Raw genomic sequence first — 22449 nt, forward strand, 5'->3', positions numbered from 1 at the left:
GTTGAAGCACCCTTACATAGCTGGGATAAATAACGCTTGATCATGGTATATAATTCTTTTAAAATGTTGTAGGACTTGGTGTGCTTGTTTTTCTAAGTGCAAATTTTGTTGAGATATATTCACATACCATATAATCCATCCAAAGTATACAGTGTCTCACAGTGTAATCATGTAATTGTGCAAGCATCATCACATTCCATTTCCATTGCTCTAAAAAGAAAAATAATGGACAAAGATAAAAAAAAAGAAAATGCAAAACATCCCATACTCCTTAATTCCTCCCATTGATGCCTAGTATTGATGTGGCACACTTGTTACTGTTGATGAAAGAATATTAATATATTAATGTTAACTATAGTCCATAGCTTACAATAGGTATTTCTTCTCCATATATCAATCTATTATTAGCTCCTTGTATAGGTGTTGTACATTTGTCTAATTCATGAAAGAACTTATTTATATTTGTTGTGTTAATCTTAAACAACTTCCATCACAAAGTTCACTGTGTTATACAAACCCATGTTTAAATCTCTAGCTTTCTTATGGTGACATAAATGACTCAAAACCAACACTTTTTAACCAAATTCAATTCAGCACTATGACTTATAATCCTAATAAAGAGCTACCCTTACCTCGATCCATTTCCAAACATGTAAGTTCAACCTCTAAAAATTCTTTACAGATTAGACAACCACTCAACATTCTCTAGCTTCAATCTATCTTTTGGTAACCTATATTCTACATTTTATAATTACTAGTTTGCATATTCAAGTTAGTTCATATTAGTGAAATCATATAATATCTGTCCTTTTGTGTCTGACTGATTTCACTCATCATTATGTCCTCAAGGTACGAGTTGCTAGTATTTTGTTGAGGATTTTTGCATATATATTCATAGGAGATATTGGTCGGTATTTTTCTTTTCTTGTGGTATGTTTATCTGACTTTGATATTAGGGTGTTGTTGGCCTAGTAGAATGAATTAGTGAGTGTTCCCTCCTCTTCAATTTTTTGAAAGAGTTTGAGAAGAATTGGAATGTATGGTAGAATTCCCCTGTGAAGCCATCTGGTCCTGGGCTTTTCTTGTTGGGGGGTTTTTCAATCTCTTAACTGGTTATTGGTTTGTTGAGATCTTCTATTTCTCCCCCAATCAATGTAGTTTGTGGTTTTCTAAGAGTTTATACATTTCATCAAGGTTATCTGATTTGTTGGCATATACTTATTCACTGTATCCTCTTATAATCCTTTTATTTCAGCAGGGTTGGTAGTAATGCACTCATTTTCATCTCTGATTTTTGTTATTTGTGTCTTCTTTGCTATTTTCTTTTTCAGTCTAGCTAAACGTTTGGAATTTTTTTTGATCTTTTCAAAGGACCAACTTTTGGTTTTGTTGATTCTCTCTATTGTTTGTTGTTTGTTTTCTTTTTCATTTATCGCCACTCTAACCTGTGTTATTTCCTTCCTTCTACTTGCTTTGGATTTAATTCGCTCTTCTTTTTGTAGTTCTTCTAGCTTTGAGGTTAGGCCTCTAATCTGAAGTCTTTCTTCTTTTTTTAATGTAAATATTTAGAGCAACAAATTTCCCTATCAGCACTGCCTTTACTGCATCCCATAAACCCCCCTTCCCATAAATTTTGGTATGTTTTATTTTCATTTTCCTTTGCCTCAAGGTATTTCCTAATTTTGCTTCTGATTTCCTCTCTAACCCACTGGTTGTTTAAGAGTATGTTGTTTAATTTCCACATATTTGTAAATTTTCCATTTCTCCCTCTTTTATTGAATTCTAGCTTATTCCATTGTGGTCAGAGAATAAGCATTTTATGATTTAAATATTTTTTAGTTTATTGAGACTTGTTTTTTGAACCAACTTATGATCTATCCTGGAGAATAATACATGCACACTTGAGAAGAATGTTTATTCTGTTTTGGTTTATTCAAAACAGAATAAACCCCCCAACAAGAAAAGCCCAGGACCAGATGGCTTCACAGGGGAATTCTACCATACATTCCAATTCTGCTCAAACTCTTTCAAAATATGTCTAAATATGTCTGTTAGGTCTAGTTGGTTTAGTTGGTTCAGAGTATCATTCAAGTCTGTTATGTCCTTATTGACCTTATGACTAGATGTTCTATCCATTATTGAGAGTAGTGTATTAAAGTTTCTGACAATTAGTATAAAACTGTCAATTTCCACCTTTAAATCTTTCTGTATATGCTTCATATATTTTGGGACTCTGCTGTTAGGTGCATATATATTTATAATTGCTACATATTCTTGGTGAATTGTCCTTTTTATCACTATGTAATGACCAATTTTGTCCCTCATAATTGTTTTTGACAAAAAGTCTATTTTATCCTATTTTATTACAGCCCTCCCAGCTCTCTTTTGGTTATGCTTTCATGCTGTAATTTTTCAATACCCTTATCCTACTGGTATCTTTGACTTTAAGGTGAATCTCTTGCGGACAGCATATAGTTGGGTCATGATTTTTTATCCATTCTGCCAATCTCTGCCTTTTGACTGGAGAGTTTAATCCATTTGCATTAATATCACTACTGATAATTCTGGACTTTGTTCTTCCATTTTGCTATTTAGCCTTTGTAATTGTTGTACCTCATTTGTCCCTCAATTCTTCTGATGCCTGCTTTTACATTTATTTAATTTTTTGTGTGTGTTGTACCATAATGAGTATCTTCCAATTTCTATCTGGATATAATTTTCATATATTTTCCTTGTGGTTCCCATGGGGTTAAAATTTTGCATCTTAAATATGTAGAGGTATTTAGCTTCATACCAAATGGACTTCAGTATAATTTGACATTCACTTATCCTATACACCTCCACACCCTCACCTTTTTTTTATTGTTACCATTTTTATCTTTGTATATTATATGTCCAAAACCATAGATTTAGCACTGCTTTTAATGCATTCACATTTTAACACCTGTGGGAAGTGAAAAGTGGAGTTACATATCCAACATACAATAAAATAGTACTGGTATTTATAATTATCCAAATGGTCACCTTACAGGGGTTCTTTATTTCCTTATGTCAAGTGCCCTTTCCTTTCAGTCTGAGGATCTCCCTTGAGCATTGTTTGTAGGGCAAGGCTAAAGGTGATAAACTCCCTTGGCTTTTGTTTATCTGGGAATGCCTTAATCTTTCTCTCATTTTTGAAAGAAAGTCTCACCAGATATAAAATTCTTGGTTGATTGTTGTTTTCTTTCCACACTTTAAGAATTTCAACCCACTGTCTTCTAACTTCTATGGTTTCTGATGGGAAACTGGTACTCCATCTATTGGGACCCTCTTATACATGACATGTTGTTTTTCTCTTGCAGCTTCCAGAACGCTCTCCTTGTATTTTGAATTTGACATTTTGAACAATACATGATGGAGTATATTTTTCTTCATTTGTATCCTGTTTGTTGTTCTCTGTGCTTCTTGGATATGCATATTCACATCTTTTGCTAAATTTGGGAAGTTCTCTGTCATTATTTCTTTGAATATTCCTTCTGGCATTTTCTCTATTTTTCCTCCTTCTGGGACTCCCATAATCTATATGTTGGTATGCTTGATGATGTCCCAGAGGTGTCTTAGGCTATTTTTGCTTTTATTATTCTTTTGTCTTTCTGCTCCTCAGCCTGAATCATTTCTATTGTCTTGTCTTCAAGTACACTGATTCTTTCTTCTGCCAGATCTAATCAACTGTTCAAACTCTCCAGGGCATTTTTCACTTCAGTTGTTGTTGTCTTCAACTCCAGTAGTTCAGTTTGGTTTCTTTTTAAAATGTCTATCTCTTTACTAAGAATCTTATATTGCTCACTCATCGTTTTCCTCATATCCTGCAGTTCTTGCTCCATATTTTCCTTCATCTACTTGAGCATTTTAATATCATTTTTTTTTAAATCTCCTTATTTGGTATGTCCACAATCTGGTCTTTTTCTTTGGTATTTTCTGGATTCTTAGCCTCTTCCTTTTGATGGGCCCTCATTTCCTCTTTCTTTTTCTTTTATTCTGTTGTACACTGTACATGTTAATATTTTAAAATGCTAACTCTGGGATTTATTCCCTGACATGTCTGTTTCTTAATTTTGTAACCAGTTGGTGATATGGCTGAGAGTTTCTTGAGTGTCATGTCCTTTCAGGGAAATCCTCCCAACGCAAATGCAAAGTGCAGGGTTTTCCCTGAATTTTCTGGGCCTAGTGTAAGTCTTCTCCTGGGCTTGTGCTTGTTAACTGCTTTGGATTTCCCCTGTTTATAGGAGTTTGAATCCCCCCTCTTTTTCCCAGGAGAGAGATATTCTCCCTCTTCCTGGTGATTAAAGCAGGTAATCCTTTGCACCAGGTCATGTGCCTCAATAATTTATTACACTGCTTCTGTTGTAGTCTCAAGCTACTTTCACTTGGAGGACATAATCTGGGAGGTGCTGGAGATGAGTTTCCCAAGTCAGTCTTTCACATTTGCAATAAGAGACCCATGAAGGGGCTACAGACCTGCTCAAAACTGCCCTGGGGAGTGGATCAGGAAGGGTGCCAGGAGCTTGTTCCACTTCTCCTGCAAGAGGGTTTCTTGACTTCCCAGCAAATGCAGCCCTTGAACTATCCACCCCACAGCACTGAGAAAGCACTTAATTGTTCTCAGCCACCTTTATCCAGGGTGGGTTGAAACAGTGGCCACCCTCAGAGCCAGGCCACCAGCAATACAAGATCACTAATCAAAATCTGTGATTAGCAATTGGCAGTACCCACTCCTTATCTTGGGAAAGTGGACTTTTGTGTCCCTTCCTGTCACCAGCAAGCTAGTCAGGGGACAGAGCCAACGGCAGCCTGCTGCGAGAGTGTGGGATGGGTGCCAGTAACTGCCACATGGAGAGAACAGTTTCCTAGTGCTTATTGTAATTTACCAGCCTCTTCCTCCCATTCTTCCCTGGGTGCTGTACAGTGTTCTACTGAACTCTGGAGTTTCAAAATAACTGTTTCAGGCAGTTCCTGCCTGTTTAATAGTTGTTTGGTGCAGATTCTTCATCTTGGAACTTCTGACCATGCCATCTTCCCACAGTTTGTTCCAGTCTTAATTATTAAGCAATTCAGAGCAATGCTGGCTTAACAGTTCCAAGTACATATTAATTCCAGCGAATTTCCACAGGTATTCATCCCAGTTTTATTTATTATAGACAAAGGGTCCTTAATTAAGTATTTATAGACAAATTTAAATAAAATTCAAATTGGAAACAACTGAAGTCTTTGAAAAGGCATGTAAAGTCTTGTGGTTGTGTATTTACTGGGAAAGATACATGTCATTGATAGTGTTAATTAATCTATTTCTTGAATTTGTCCTTTCTGCTCTATCCTGGTACAATTACCCTAACTCAGGACATCTTCATCTGTAACATTAATTTATCTGTTGGCTCTTGGCTTGTTCCACTAAAAGCCATCTCTTATATAGCTCAAGAAGCTATCTAAAATACAAAGTAGAGATGAGTAGACATTCAGTTTGACTATCTTGTTAATTCCTTCCAGTGGCTCAAGTCTGAACTCTTTTCCATATACACCAATGTTCCCTATTGCCTGCATCCATTTGTGAAATTCGTCTTTTGCCATTCTTCACTTGGATCTCATGCTATTCTCTTTTTTTGAATGTTCTTTTTTCTCATTCGTTTTCACCTAGATAACTATTTTATGCTATATAACTTGACTAAGACATTTCTTTCCGTTATCGAAGAATCTTCACAGGTGGGGTATATTACTTTTCTTTGTACTCTTATAATACCTGGTCATTTTGCTGTCATTATAATCACCACAGCATACACACTTTGTTATAGGGTATGTGTTTCTGTGTGTGATATTTTTCTTTTCTTTTTTTTTTTTTTTTTTTTTGTGGAGAAGAAAAGAATTTATTCATGATCTTGCAAGAACGGTCCCCCAACCAAAATGTGGGGGGTTGGCACACAGAACAATAGACCAGCAGTATTTACTCCCTAAGCCTAACTGCAAGCCCCTCCCCTGTTTCTAGAGTAGCTGGATACTTCAGAGGTTACATTCCATTGGACAAGCCTAACTAGCCCGTGCAAATTTGAAACATGCAGCCTGCCCAAATTGGAAACATTTGAAAAAAGTCTCCTGTGCAAACTTGAAACATTTGAAACAAGTCTCCAACCCTCTTTCCTTTGTTCTTTTTTTTTTTATCATCATTTTATTGAGATATATTCACATACCACGCAGTCATACAAAACAAATTGTACTTTCGATTGTTTACACTACCATTACATAGTTGTACATTCATCACCTAAATCAATCCCTGACACCTTCATTAGCACACTCTGTGTGTGATATTTAACCTGATGATGAACTCCTTGAGAGCAGGGCCTTTATTATTAATTTTTGTATCCCTGGCATCATGTACAGGTCCTGGGACACCAAAGGTGTTCAATAAACATGGCGTGTGAGTTAATGAATGAATGAAAGAATGGACAATTTTCAGGTCTGCTCATTAATTAAAAAGGACTCATTTCAATTATAGCTTGTTTTCATACACACAGATTAAAAGCCTGATGTTTTTAATTATATTGACATGACATCTGAAACCATAACATTTCTGTTAGTTTGCTTGGCAAACTAGGGTTAGAACATGAAAATCATGTCATATCAGCCTGGACTCATTTACACCAGTACAGAAACTTTTTCATCGATGATTAAAAACATTTGGAGAGATCAGAGAGATTAACATTTCATAAATGAGGAAACTGATAAGTTAATTCAGTGGGCAAGCAGTGAGGCAGGATGACACAGCATGACACAGACTTACAGGTTTAGTAAGCTTGAGCAAAGTCATTGTACCTCTTTAATCCTCACTTCACACATCATTAAAATGTAATAATAATGAACAGTTCACAGGAGACCACTTTGACCATTTTGATGTATTTCCTACCAAACTTCTTTCACTCTATTTTTGTTATTTGAATTCATAGAGATGAGTGAAGAATGGTGGGAGAAAGAGAGAGAGGGAATAAAATTATAACTACAAAAATTATTAAAATAATGGAATTTAATAGTTTTAGTTTTATATTCTATTATTTTCACTTTATATTATCAATTAAAATTCTTTAAATAATGCTGCAAACTTTTTTAATTTCAATTTTATTGATATTATTCATAAACCATATAATCACCCATAGTATACAAGCAGTTATTCATGGTACCATCATATAGTTGTGCATCCATCACCACAATTAATTACTTTTTTAATTTTAAAACATTTTCCTTACTCCAGAAAAGAAATAAAAAGAAAAAAGAAAACTCAAATCCTCCCATACCCCTACACCCCCGCCCATTATTGACTCATAGTTTTGATATAGTACATTTGTTACTGTTGATGAAAGAATGTTAAGATATTGCTAACTGTAGTACATAGTTTGTGATAGGTACATTTTTCCCTATATACCCCCCCTATTATTGACTTCTATTTATGGTGTCATACATTTGTTCTAGTTCATGAGTGAAATTTCTAGTATTTGTACAGTTAATCATGGACATTGTCCACCTCAAGATTCACTGTATTATACATTCCCATGTTTTAACCTCCAACTTCCCTTCTGGTGACATATGTGGCTCTAAACTTCCCCTTTCTACCACACTCACACACCATTCAGCACTGTTAGGTATTCTTACAATAATGCGCCACCATCACCTCCATCCATTTCCAAACACTTAAGTTCAACCTAGTTAAACATTCTGTTCATAATAAGCAACTGCTCCCTATTCTTTAACCTCATTCTATATCCTGGGTAATCTATATATCATGTCTATGAGTTTACATATTATCGTTAGTTCATATCAGTGTGATCTTTTAACATTTGTTCCCGTGTCTGAATTCACTCAGTTTAATGTCCTCACAGTTCATCCATCAACCCTTTTCTTTAAGACAGTTTTGTTCATGCACTATACATTCCATCCTAAGTAAATAGTTGATGGTTCTCTGTATAATCACGTAGTTATGCATTCACAACCACCACCATTATCTATATAAGGACATTTCCATGTCTTCCATGAAGAAAGAGGAAGAATCCAAAAAGATAGAGAGACAAAAGAAAAAAAGAAAAAGAAAGACAAAATATGACAGCTAAAAAGCAACAAAAGACAAGATGAAATTAAAATAAAATATAATAAAAGAGTCAGACAACATCACCAATGCTGAGAATGCCATGCCCCTCCCTTATATCCCCTCTAATAGGCATTTAGCTTTGATATATAGCCTTTGTTGCATTAAAGGAAGCATAGTACAAAGTTTCTGTTAACTATGGACTGTAGTTTGCATTTATTGCATTTTTCCCCAATACCACCCCATTTTTTAACATATTGCAAGGTTGACATTCATTTGTTCTTCCTCATATAAAAATGTATTTAAACATTTTTTCATAATCGTTGACCCCTCTAGTTTTCACTAAGTTATACAGTCCCAGTCCTTATCTTCCCTCTTTCCTTCTGGTGTCCCACATGCTGCTAACCTTCCTCTTTCAACCATAGTCACAGTCATCTTTGTTCAGTGTACGTACATTGCTGTGCTACCATCACCCAAAATTGTGCTGCAAAACTCTCACTCCTGTCTTTTTCTATCTGTCATTCATGCTCCCTTTAGTGTTTCCTGTAGAGCAGGTGTCTTGTTCACAAACTCTGTCATTATCTGTTTGTCAGAGAATATTTTAAACTCCCTCATATTTGAAGGGCAGCTTGCCAATATAAAATTCTTGGTTGGCAGTTTTTCCTCTTTCCATATCTTAAATATATCACACTACTGCCTTCTTGCTTCCATGGTTTCTACTAAAATATCTGCATATAGTCTTATGAAGCTTCCCTTGTATGTGATGGATTGCTTTTCTCTTGCTGCTTTCAGTATTCTCTCTTTGTCTTTGACGTTTGATAATATGATTGTTCAGTGACTTGGCATAGGTATATTCACATCTATTCTATTTGGGGTATGCTGCACTTCTTGGATCTGTAATTTTATGTCTTTCATAAGAGGTGGGAAATTTTCATTGATTATTTTCTCCATTATTGCTTCTGCCCCTTTTCCCTTCTCTTCTCCTTCTGGGAATTCATGACATGTACATTCATGATCTTCATGTTGTCATTCAATTCTCTCAGATGTTGCTTATATTTTTCCAATCTTTTCTCTATCTGTTCTTTTGTGTATAGGATTTCAAGTGTCTTGTTCTCCAGTTCCTGAATGTTTTCTTTTGCCTCTTGAAATCTGCTGTTGTATGTCTCCATTGTGTTTTTCATCTCTTGTATTGCACCTTTCATTTCCATAGATTCTGCCAGTTGTTTTTTCATACTTTCAAGTTCTTCCTTTTGTTTGCCCAATATTTTCTTTATATCCTTCATCTCTTTTGCCACATCTTCCCTAAACTCATTGAATTGATTTATCATTAGTTGTTTAAATTCCTGTATCTCAGTTGAAGTGTAAGTTTCTTCCATTGACTGGGCCATATCTTTGTTTTTCCTAGTGTGATTTGTAATTTTCTGTTGTATAGTCATCTGGTTTCCTTGATTACCCCAATCTGATTTTCCCATACAAGACTGGGCTCAGGTCTCAGGAAGGGGCTATATTCAGTATCAGGTTTCCCTAAAGGTGCATCTAAGAAGATTGACAGACTTTCCTGTGAGGCCTCTAGCCACTGTGCTTTTCCTAACCTGCCCAGCAGGTGGTGCCTGTCAGCCTGTTGCTCCCCACTGGTGTAAAGAGTCGTGGTCCCTTTAATTCTCTGCTTAAGTTGTTTCCGGTTTGATTATTTTCCCCCAGGCCCTGGGGTCTGAGTTCTGAAGGGAGGGCAAACACTTGAGTTGGGCCCCACCTCCTTCCTCTTAGAGAAGATACACCCCCTAGGGAGTTATCTTCTGCACATGAATTACACCTTTGTCTCTCTGACTCTGTTAACTCTACCCCTGCCTGGGTCAGAGCCCTGAGAGCTGAAAATGCCCAAGATTTTTTCCACTGAGCCAGTCAGATTGAGAGGAAAAAAGGGGAAAGAAAGCCCCTTTTCAGAGCCAGTCCCCGGTCCCCCAGTTTCACCTGTCAGCCAGAAATAGTTCCAGTATTCTAAGGTCAGCTGTCTCCAAAGCCTTTGTATTTTTTTTTTTTTTCTCTCATGCCCACCTCCTCTCTCCTGGGAGTGACCACAGGGTACTTTGCTGCTTGTTAGACTTTTGTCTGTGTTTGTAGCTTGTGTTCAGCAGTCCATATTTGTTAGTTAAAACCCCATTTGGGGCTAGGTTGAGCTATATTCACTTGCTCCTGGCTGGGACTGCTGCTTTCTCCCACAGCAAGGTTTTGCAGTTCAGCCTGCTCTGGGGGGAAGGGCCTCCTGGCATGTTTCCACAGTTTTTATTTATGGCTTTATTCTGCGATCGTGGCCATTCCACCCATTCCAGACTGGTGAATGATGTGTGGACAGTCACAGTTGTCCCCCAGCAGTTGTTCCAGACTATTTACTAGTTGTTCCTGGCTATTTACTACTTGCTCTAGTGGACTAACTAAATTTCACACCTCTCTATGCTGCCATCTTGCCCCGCCTCTGCTGCAAACTTTTTAAGTGTTATATTTATGACTGTGTAGTATTCCTTCACATGGAGGTACCATATTTATTTAAATATTTCCCCATTTATGACATTGAAGAACTTTCCACTTTTATACAAACATATGTTCTGTGGCTTTGAGCATGAAGCTTTTCCTGTATTTACATTGCCATCAGTAGTGTACTGATCGTCATCTCACCAGCAACTCTCTAACAATTTATTACAGTTTAGAATAGCTGTCCTTAAAAAGAATGGGAACCATCTCATCACGTGTCATACACTATATGAACCTTGTGCTTGTACTAGTGAGAAGCAAACCCTGGAGGAGTTTTTTGAGAACTTGACCATCTATTGATCTCCTGCTAAAGAGGATTCCTGCAACTAGGGTGACGTTTCTGAATCTGATAGGGAAACAGCTGTATTTGAAATGATGAGACTAGTGGCTGAGACAGATGCTTTTTGTTATTGACTTGTCATCTTTGACAACTCAAGCTGCAATAATCATGTACAGTAGACAAGTTTATGCCTATGTGTAAATTGGTATGTGATTATCTTTCCCATACATTCAAAGTCTTATTTATTTTGACTACATTATACAGATGCTACTATCCGCAGGGTGCAGAGAAGATGCTAAGTAATATGTCAAACTCGACACCTCAGTAGATAGAACTCGTTTTCTCACCATGTTATACATATTGGGCCACATTTCCCCAGAGTGCCAATTACTCTCTTTCATGGAATTTCCACTTTGGTAAACCGTTAACTCTTTCAGGGAAACAGAAAAGTGCTTGTTTAGTGAAATGAAATTCTAAATCTGGAAAAGTTAATGAGAGGTCTATATTCCCCCTTCTTTACCTTTGTACAGAATCATTTTAATAAGGAATAGCTAAGAGTATAAACTCTGGGATGAGAATTGTTGGATTAGCAACCTTTCTCCACCAGGTATATAACTTCTTTGTGTCCCAGTTTCCTCATTTGTAAATAACTCCTATCACATAAGTCTATGATGAGAATTTAATTTATACATAGTGAATATTTTGAAAGATCTTAAACACAAATAAGCACTTAAAATGTTTTAGCCGTTACATTATTAGTGTTAATATTATTGTCACTGTTATTTTGATGAGTTTCAGAAAAGATTGCACAACTGCTTTCCATGATTTGAGACCTGAGTGTTCCTTAATACCTGGTACTCTGTGAAATAGTAAGTAACTGAAGAAAAATCCAACCAGTGGACTTGGATTATGATTATGGCCACTGGCCTTTTTTTTTAAAAGGGGGATAATAAATGGTATGGAAAATCCCACATGCACAGCTTTTTCCTTGTGGTCATTCCATTTGAGCACCTAGGAACATACAATTTTGGAGCTCTAGTCTCCTGAAGCAGTGAGTTGTTTAGGTTACCTTGCTCCTTGGCATTTGGCTTTGTAGAGGCAAACACTGGGCTAAAATTCAGGAGAGCTGCATTCAAGATCAGCTCTGCCTCTCAGCAGGAGACCCTTGGGCTCCTTGGCACTTCCACGTTTTGGGACCTTATCTATCTTGTGGGACCCAGTGATCTCTGAGGTGCCTGTAAAGTTTAACATCCTGTGATTGATCTTGAAGGGATACTTTTCTCAAGCATGGATTCTGTGGTCAGTTCCTTTGTCAACAAATCATTGTGGTATGGTAACACATCAGGAAAATTATTCTAGTTTTATTTGTCATTGAAGCGATAAACCATTGAAGGATTTCAGGTGGGCTATGGATTGTGTGGCAAAGACCACAAACCAACTGTTTACTAGGTTAGATTAAGTTCCTGATATAATAAGTTACTGATGCAAAATTTTATCAGAAATGAGGAGGGCACACACAACATTAGCAGATACAGATAATATGAGCAAAGCTTTGTTTGGTCACCAGTGTTCTAAAGGGATTGCCTGTTTGTGAATACTGTTGTGTCTGTAAAGTATGGATTCTCTAGCTTGGAGAAGCTCAATGCTTGCTACATTCAAATCCTTTCACAGTCAGTGTTTCTGTACCCTTTTGGAAGAGTTTATGCAATAAACTATTATTTTCATTTCTGTGACTCTAAATATTTGGCATTTCCTGTTTCTTGAAACAAACACACTGAAAACAAGGTCCTATCTTCCTTCAAGAGAAAAAGGCCAAGCTATTGCACAGATGTCTCAGGTGAACAGTGCCTCCGCTTCCAGAGTTAGTGTCGTGGTATACCTGTGCTTACCTTTGGAACCAAGACATGCTTATTTACTCTGAGAGACCACTCTTTTCCCTTCAGTCTCCTGGTTCATCTTTGCTGACGAGCAAATATTAAAAGCTGCATCTTAGCTGAAACTCTTCTTTAAAGAAGAAGAGTGTTTTGATGGTCCATTGACACATTGATTACAGTGGAGACCTGCCTTAGTCAGCAATTAGGGTTTAAAGTCAGCAGTTTGGTGAAAACTAAGTCTAGTAAAAATTGTCCTTAAAAATCCATTAAAGTAGACATAAAGTACAGTGTAAATGGTTTTGTGTATACAAATTTGTGAGTAAAAATATGGGTATGATAAGTGCATACCCTTATACTAGAATCACACTCAGCATTGCCCGAAGCTTATACTGAGAGAAGTCCCGAGAAATGACCCCACTGTGGGCAGAGCTGGTCTGGGCCCCCTTGTGCTTGGTCCTCCTGGTTATAAGCTTTGCATGCAAAGTAGACAGACTGACTCCAGATACTTAAATTATTATTTCTCTTCTCCTTTCTGTGTCTCCCCCAAATGTGGATTTTTTTAAACTAAATGCACAAATGATGTGACTTGTCTATAATCAAGGTTAGCTCTGTATTCTTGGAGGGAAAAGGATTCAAAGATACTCAAAGATAATCTGCTGCAGGGAACCAGTTTAAATTTCTTTTTGTCAGGTCAAGGAATATGTATTGAGCAACTACTATCTCCTTCATCTCAGTTTTTAAACTATGAAAAGTGTGCCTTTGCCTGCCAAAGAATGTAAATGGGATGCATAGTAGAGAGAGTATTATAAATCAGTGGAGGAAGACTAGGCTGGAGACTCTCTGTCATCCATAAAGAAAAAATTAAATCCATGCCTTCCAAGTACACAAAATTGATTGCTTGCAGGTTAGATATCTAATCACGTAAAGCAAACTTTAACATTTTTAAAAGAAAATATAGAATAAATTTTTATAAACTCAGAATATCAGTGGACTTCTCAAATGAGGTATAAAATTACAAACTTTGAGTAAAACAGTTGATATATTGGTCTGCATTAAAATAAAAAACTTCCTGTAGAAAACACTATAAACAAAGTTTGTCAGTCACAAAGTAGGAGTAGATATTTGCAACATATGTAAACAATATAGGACTAGTATTCAAAATGTATAAATAGTTCATACAGATAGCATGAGAAAATACAATGTTCTAATAGGAAAGTGAAGAAAGGGTTAAAGCAGGAAATTGCCACAAGAGATCACTGGATCAACCAATAAATAATCTACAAGATATTCCAACTCACTAGAAATTGGTGAAATATATGTGACAACAACAATGAGATAAAGTTTCACTCCATCAGATGACCAAGTGTTGGTAAAGATGTACAGAAAGGGTGATTTTTATACCCTGTTGCTATCTGTAAAGATGGCTAAAACCAATTTGCACAAAATTCCGGGAAGTGGACACTGAGGAAAGGGAAGACTGGGGAAAGGAAAGGGTTGAGCTGAAGTTCACAGAAAACTTCAGTTCTGTCTGTGAAGACTCAGTCCTCTAAAAAAAGTTTCCAACCAATTACAGCAACATAAAACTATGTTGTAGATATATGAATATACTTTACTTTTTTCCACTAGATAATTTTTGATACATTTGGAATATTTCCAAATTAAAAAAAAATTTTTTTTTAAATATTCCTCTGGGGTTTTTTGGCAATTATTTTGTCAGTTATTTTTGCAACGTATTCATGTAACAGTTCTGTGAAATGTTTGGAAGCAGCAACTTAATATCTCTTATGATAACAAAGGGTAGCTTGTAAATTTCACTCAGAGTTCACCTTCATAAACTAGTAGCTGTACAGCTAAGTTCATGGCTTTTATATTGATTAACTTTTTTTAATGTAATTCAAAGGTAATGCTAGAGGAAAATTTAATCTCTAGAAAGGCTAAGTAAACTGAGAGGACACAGTTCATTTAGGGATTTGTTGCATCTTTACATTTTGTATGTTTACAGTAAGCCACACAATATAAACATTAAGAAATATAATTGAAAACTTCTTGTTTAACAAAAAGTGTTATAAAATAAAGTCAGGTCACACAGTTATTTTAAAATCAATAAAACTAGACATTATCTCATTTTCTTGAGTTAAATTACTACAAGTCAAACAGGTTGATATGAATTTTTAGATTTAAATTGAAATAGAGGATCAATGGAAAATATGTACAAAAACTTAATAGATATACTTAAATTTTTTTCCTGTTGATTCTCTATGGTTACATTTAGGTATCACTTTGGGCAAAAATTAAAAAAGAAATACTTAGAATGGAAGATGAAAATTTTTCAAATGAGAGAAATTGCAACTTTCTTATCATCAAGTGTTTACTCATTCAAGCAAAAGCCTGTTTATTGAATATCTGCTCTGGGTCAGGTAGAATTCTAAGTCCTAAGGAAATAGTAGGTAACAAAAACAGACAAAACTCTCCTGCCCTCACAGAGCTAATGCTCTTGGTGGGGGCTGGAGGTGGTTGGGGGCTGTAGGGTGGGGGCAGTTGGGGGGATTCTGGGGTGGGAGAGGTACTTGATTACTCATAATCTATTCATCCATACATTAGGGAAAATTACTACAAGGCATTTGGGAATATTTGATTTGTGGCTTTGATAAGAAACGGGATCCACCGAATGAGCTCCCTTTGATAATCTTAATACAAAATCAAGAACTACAGAAACAAAACACACACGGGCTTTCATGTAAAGGCAAGTGTTTATAGTAATTGTATTGGGAAGAGATGTTTAGACCACATGACTGACTCAAATGCTTTAAATTATAGGAGGAAACAAATGGTAGAATCTGCTTTTCTTGGAGAACATATTTCAAAGCATGGAGGAAAAATCAACAACAATAACAACTAATTGGGGCAGGGGTCATGGCTAGTTTAGCTTGCTAAGACTGCTTGTTTAATTATTTTTCTCAGTCAAGTTTACTGAACTATTTACGTGATTGACGGGTTTTCTTTCTTTTTTTCTGAAAGAGCAAATTGTTAGTCTTTTCTCATAAAAGAATTCAAATGAAATTTAAAGCACTTTCTTATTTAGCTTACTCTTTACATTTTTACTAAGACTTCGTGCATTTATCTGGAATGTGCCAGGGCTCTGTGTGTTTGGAGACATACAGTACCTCCCCCAGGAAATCTGTATCTAACTCCTCCACAGACAACTTTTGCCACCTGTCATGCAACCACACAGGTGCTCTTTCAGAGGTGTAGACAATTTTGAGGAAGGAATTAGTTTCTACTTTGGGAAGGGGAAGCTTTAGCAGAAGTTATTTTTCTCATTGGGCCTGTAAGGATGAGTAGGAGTTTGCCAGACAATGAAGTGAGAGCCTGGCATTCAAGCAGCTATTCGCAACCTAACAATTCATATTAACCACCCATTGTATTCATTTCCTCTGTGTTAGTTGGGTTCTCTAGGGAAACAAAACCAACAGGAGATATTTGTAAATATGAAATTTTATAAAAGTGTCTCATGCAAATGTGGAGATGCACGAGTCCAAATTCCGTAGGGCGGGATGCACCAGTCCAAATTCCTCAGGGCATGCTGCGAGCTGCCAATCTGATGAAAGTCCTTGATGAACTTCCCAGGAGAGGCTGTCTGGCTGAAGAGAAGTAAAAGTTCTCTCTTTTCCCTTAGAAGTCTTCAACTGATTGGATTAAATCCAACTGACTGTATTCTCTCATTGCGGAAGACACTCCCTTAGATGACTGTAGATGTAATCATCCACAGATGCAATAAATTGACTGATGATTTAATAAACCAGCCATGAAATGTCCCTGCAGTATTGGTTAGTCCAGTGCTGGCTTGGCTAGACAACTGGGCACCATCATCTGGCCAAGGTGACACATGAACCTAACCATCACAGCCTCCCTATGCCATTACGTCTGAATACCATTCATTTATTTCTTCATTCATCCATTATTTTTTCCAATCATGCTTCAAATATTTATTACACACTTTGGGCCAGCCAATTGCTAAGCCATGGTGAAGAGGGTGAATAAGGCAAATACTGAACCTAATTTCATTTTAGATGTCAGCCCCCATGACTAGAAGTAGTTGAAACATGAATCTATTCCATTCCAAAGTTTTTTTTTCAGTTAATAAATGATTTATTAAAAATGCAAACAAATTCAGCCCTTTGCTACAATGATAACTAGAATTTCAAACTAGGGGACTCCCTCTCTAAATAATCACAGACTGAAAACGAATCCCAAACAAAGGGATTCATCTGTGAAACATTTTGATTAGCCAACCTGTGACATTTGACTACATTACCATATAGTCATTATTTGTATGAATATTATGGTTTTAAGGTTATAGGACATGGTATAACAAAGAATCGTTGAGCAAAATACCATAATTATGGTGCTCATACCTAGGAACCCATTTGTTCTTTTTTATTCAATTTTATTGAGATATATTCACATACCATACAGTTATCCAAAGTATACAATCAGTTTTTCACAATACCGTCATATAGTTTTGCAATTCCAAAGATGTTTTTATTTGTAAAACATTTGAGTTAACATGTTTAGATGATCTGGTTTGGAACAAAAGTACTTCATCATATTCCAAAGTCAAGAAGAGAATTTGGAGATTGAATGATGTATTGGATCATAAATACAGAAACTGTTTAGAAAACAAATAAATAAAACAAAATTCCTCTAGAGCTTGATTTATATACTCATTTCCACAGCATCCAAATAATTCCATTAACAATGATTTGTTAACTTTTATATATGCAGAACTTTTATATATGTAACCTTCTTTGGTGTGTCTTGAGAAAGCTCTGGAATTTCTAGATGACTATCAAACTCATTATTTTCTCCAACATTTATTTTTATTTTCAAATAACTTTCCTTTTTACTTTCATTTAACTGGCAAGCAAAGTTTTCTTTTTTCCTGTAAAATTAGAAAAAACAATAGAATGTCACAGCGATCAATATAAAAGTGTTTATGCTTCCAAAATGTGGACAATTGACAACTATGAATATAGCCATTTTTTTTCTGGAAACATAGCTTCAGTAAATTATATTTGGTCACAAATGCAAAATTACTTTTTTAAAGATATTGATGTTTTAATTCTTCATATGGTATATAACCATGTGCTGAAAAAGAAAAGGAATTTGGATCTTCAAAGGCACGTGAAAATATAGTTAATCAATTGTCCTAATTCTTTCTTCTTGATGAATCCCTCCCTTTCAGGAAATTTGGCTTTTGCTGAAAATACTAGAATTAACATAGTCAATGGAGAACATAAATGAAGAATTTAGAGAAACTTATTATGGTCAGTGTAATAGATGAGGAGTAGAAATTAAGGAAGCATGGAGTTGGTTGCTAACCTTAGAAAGATAGGTGGAATTATGGAGGGGCTATATTAATAGTGAGAAGGAGATGGGCTTTCAAGGAATGTGGCTCTGAAATCTGGTGAGTAGAAACAAGAAAGTGACAGAGAGCAGTGGAGAAGGGTGATGGATTATTTATCAAACATGTATCTGTGCAAGACCCAGTGCTTGGTGTTATGGAGGCTTTGGAGTCCTTAAGATTCTTGAGGTCAGGAAGAATATGATTTACTTGGAAGAGGAAATAAGAAGAACTGATGGAGGTGGGAAAGAGAGCCTAAGGTAGAGTCGAAATTTGAAATTTAGGAATATAGTTGTTAATACTAGACTACAGGCAACCTTTTGGAGGCCTATTAGGGCAACAGTATACAGTTTTGACTCTATAAGAAATAAAAGCTACTATAAAGAAAGAAATATCTTATCATATACTCAAATGCAAGCATAGTTCTTTTCATGCTGTCCCCTTAACAGAAATACTCTAAATTGCAGAGAAATCAAAGATCCTAATTCTGTCAACTTCGAATTGTATCCACAGCTGGCAAACAGTGAAAGTGGCATGTATCAATATTTCAAGAAAAGACTCTTGCTTTTCTTACCAGGATAATCCCAGGATCTTCAATTTAAGTCAACAGTTCTTTGTCCTAAGAGAGTATCACAGAAAACATTTGCTTCCTTTTGAGTAGAGAACAGTTGATTTACTTAAATACATTTTTGTTGACCATCTATGTGAAAAACACCATCTACCCCATGAATCCCGGAATTCCCCACAACCTCTAGGCTGCAGATGTGGGGAGTTTCGGAACCAGGTAACACATTTTCAACACGCCAACTGAGGTAATGAATCTTAAGCAGCAAAATAATAAATACAGGTCGAAGTGGATTATCAAAGAAATTCTGGGGCTAAGTTTTTTTTGATATATAATTTGCATACAATAAAATGTGCAGACTATAGGTATACCACTCATTCAGTTTTGACATATGCATAAACTCAAATAACACACACTTATCAAGATATAAACCGTTTCCATTATCTCATAAAGTTGAATGTCCTTTCCCAGTCTATCCCGCCCATCCCCACCAAGAAGCAACTACTGAAGTGCTTTCTGCTATTAGTTTTTGCCTTTTCAAAGTGCCATGGAATCACAAGTAAACCATCTTTGGTGTATGACTTCTAAACATAGTGCTTTTGAGATCCACTCATGTTCTTCTTGCATGTATCAGTAGATTGTTCTTTTTTAAATTTTTTTACTGGCATTCCGTTGTATAAATATATCACAAAACTGTATATCTATCCTTTCTTTGATAGATACCTGGGCTGTTTTTGTATCTGCAACTAACTTTTTGAAAACCTGTGGTCTGTAAAATCCAGCATGCCTCGCTTCCTGTTCTCATTGGCTACTTAAAGATAGTTCTTTTGGCATCTTCTTTTTTCCCACACTCTCATTTCCATGGTGTTCTATTTCCTTTCTTATAACCCACTCTCCTACTCTTCCGTTGTCTTTCCATCCTCTCTAGGATATTCTTAGCTGATATGCCTGTAAAAATACTCAACGCCTTTGTTAAATGTCTCCATCATTTTTGTGCCTTACCAAATCTTGGATTTCCTGAAAGGACTCTGCACCGTTTGTAGTCCTCTGAATTGGATGGGTGCTCTTCATTATTCTACACTCCACATTCTTCAGGTGTAGGAGGTATGTTTTCTACATCCTCTTAACTCGTCATTGTTCCATTTCAGTCTCATGTTGTTTGGCAAAACTACTTAAGACCTGTCTGTGCTAGCAACAACCAATAATTGCTTTGGGTTTCACCTTTATTTTTTGAAGTCAGACACCTAACTTCCTATTTATTCAAATCCTTGCCTCCTGCTTTGATAAATTCACTATTTGCTATGCAAGCCTCTCAGTTCTTCAACCAATATGTAGCAATCATCACTGCCACTTTATTTCTAACACCCACCTCTAAGCCCACAACTTGGACCTCCCTATCATCCAGGAACCATCTCTGGAACCATTAATTCAGACAACCCATATTCTAGCTGCAACATCCTTTTCTTTCAACTGTGTCATTTTGTAGCTCCTCAGAGCAATGTGAAATATACAATATGTCAGAGACTTCCAGCTCTTGGCCACTGTAATTTCTCCCCTTCACTCATCTTCTGTTTTAACTTCTCTCTCTACCCAACTCAATCTCCATGATTCATCAGTCATTTTTCCCCACAATACTTCTATTGCATTCAACTGAAGAAACCATGGTCTGGGATCAGTCTAGTGGCCAGCGTTCATAGGCCTTGCTCAGGATCCCTGAATGCTGCTGGAGAATATGACACAGCTGTGCAGATGGTACCAGTAGAATTTTATCTTTTTAAATGCAATTGGTTCCTCAATGTTTCCCTGCAAACTTTTGGTGTCTCCTTAGCCTTTTCTTCTATTCTGTGCAGTGGCTAATTCAAGTTCTCTCAACTCTTCTCAGTTTTCTCATCTATAAAAGGGCCTATTTCATAGTATATTTGAGAATTAGATCCGATAATTCAAGATAGGCACTTAGGACAACATTTGGAACATAATCTCTTTTTTAATAGTTGTGGTAAATTTAGTTTATTCTCAAAACTTAGTTCCTGGTTTCTCTCTGCTTATTGTCAGCGGGTATCCTCACTTCTTGTTTCATAAATAAACAAAGAGTAATGTGTTCACAATCTGACATCAACTTTGTTAATAGAGCTGTATGACTAAGAATTTTCACTTTTTTCTTGTGAATAATGGAAGTTCTATCTCTTCTTCCCCACAGAATTAGAATCTGTGGAGTGTTTTTTAAAAATATGCAATTTACTCTCTTCTTAAAGGTGGTATTATCCTGTCTTCCTTATATATATTCAACTATTTTAATCCTGACTGCATTTCATAATCATTTAAACATATTTAGGTGTCTCCTGTCTTAACCAACAAAACAACCAACAAACTGGCCATGATTTCCTGACCCCTCCTCATGATGTTCTTCAGCTTCTCTTCATATCCCCCTGCATTTCCCAACTTCCTTAACTATTCAAGCTATTGAAATCTGACTTCCGCTCTTATCACTCTTCTGAAATTCCACTCACCAACTTCTTCTTGTTTCTAAATCTAGTGGTCATTTTCGCTCTCTATCTTTAGACTCTCAGCAGCACTTGACACAGCTAAATACTCGCTTCTTTTTTAAAATCTTTCTTTCCTTGGGTTCCAGGACTCCACACTGCTCTGGATTTCTCATGCTTCTCTGGTTGTTCCGCCTCCTTTATGGACACCTATCACTTCTCTCAATGTTCCTTTGTCATCTATCCAGTAGTTTCTTGTCTCTTCAGGTTATATATTCTCCTTTTACTCTGCTGCTTTCAGTAACCATTTCTATACTCATTATTGCCACAGCTACATATCTAGCCAGCATCTCTCAACTGCTCCATTCTTAGAGATCCAGCAAGCAATGGAAAATCTGCAGTTAGTTTTCCCATGAAAACTTCAAGTTTGTCACATGTAAAACTGAACTCATGGCCTCTAGCCTCAAGAATGCTTTTGATTATGGTTGATTATTGGCACCAGTATAACCTATTCAAAATAATTGCAACCAATAGGACACCTCCAGGTGACAGACTGCACCAAATATTAATGATTAGTTGACTCTGTTGTTGGGGAACTAATAGTTTATCCATTCACCCAATCCAAACCAAATCCCATCATTCTGGAATTTTCTTTCCCTCATTGCACCCATCCTAACTCACATATCATCACATTCCTTTGAGTCTTCCTCCTACATCTCTCTAGACTGTCCCTTTCTGCAATCAAAGAGTCCATATCCTTATCAAAATCTTCATGCTTTTTGCCAGGGATACCACACAGAGGGTAGTTTTATAACAGAGACAGCTTCATGCCTTGGGCATTGAGGTAAGAAAGAGAATTCTAACTGGAGGGTCTTAGTCTTTACTCATTAAACATGCATAAAATAAATCTATTAAAGTAGCAGAATATAAATATAATTGAATAAAAAGTAGATAGCTCATTATGGAAAAATTTTTTAAATAATATGTATTTAACCCATATGTTTTCCTTTTGTCACTTAATTCTATGCTAATTTTCTAAATGGACTTGTTATTTGAATTCTCATTCTGATTCTACTTCAATCCTATCTCACATTGAAATTCTCCTGAGACTATTATTTCCTAGTTTGGGCTATTTGGCAAAGACATTTTTCTATGACGTCTTTTCTAACTGTTGTCTTACTTCTCTATCTTTCTCTCTATGGTGGCTGCCTGACCA

The sequence above is a fragment of the Choloepus didactylus genome, chromosome 1 (assembly GCF_015220235.1).
Source record: "Choloepus didactylus isolate mChoDid1 chromosome 1, mChoDid1.pri, whole genome shotgun sequence".
NCBI classification, from domain to species: Eukaryota; Metazoa; Chordata; class Mammalia; order Pilosa; family Megalonychidae; genus Choloepus; species Choloepus didactylus.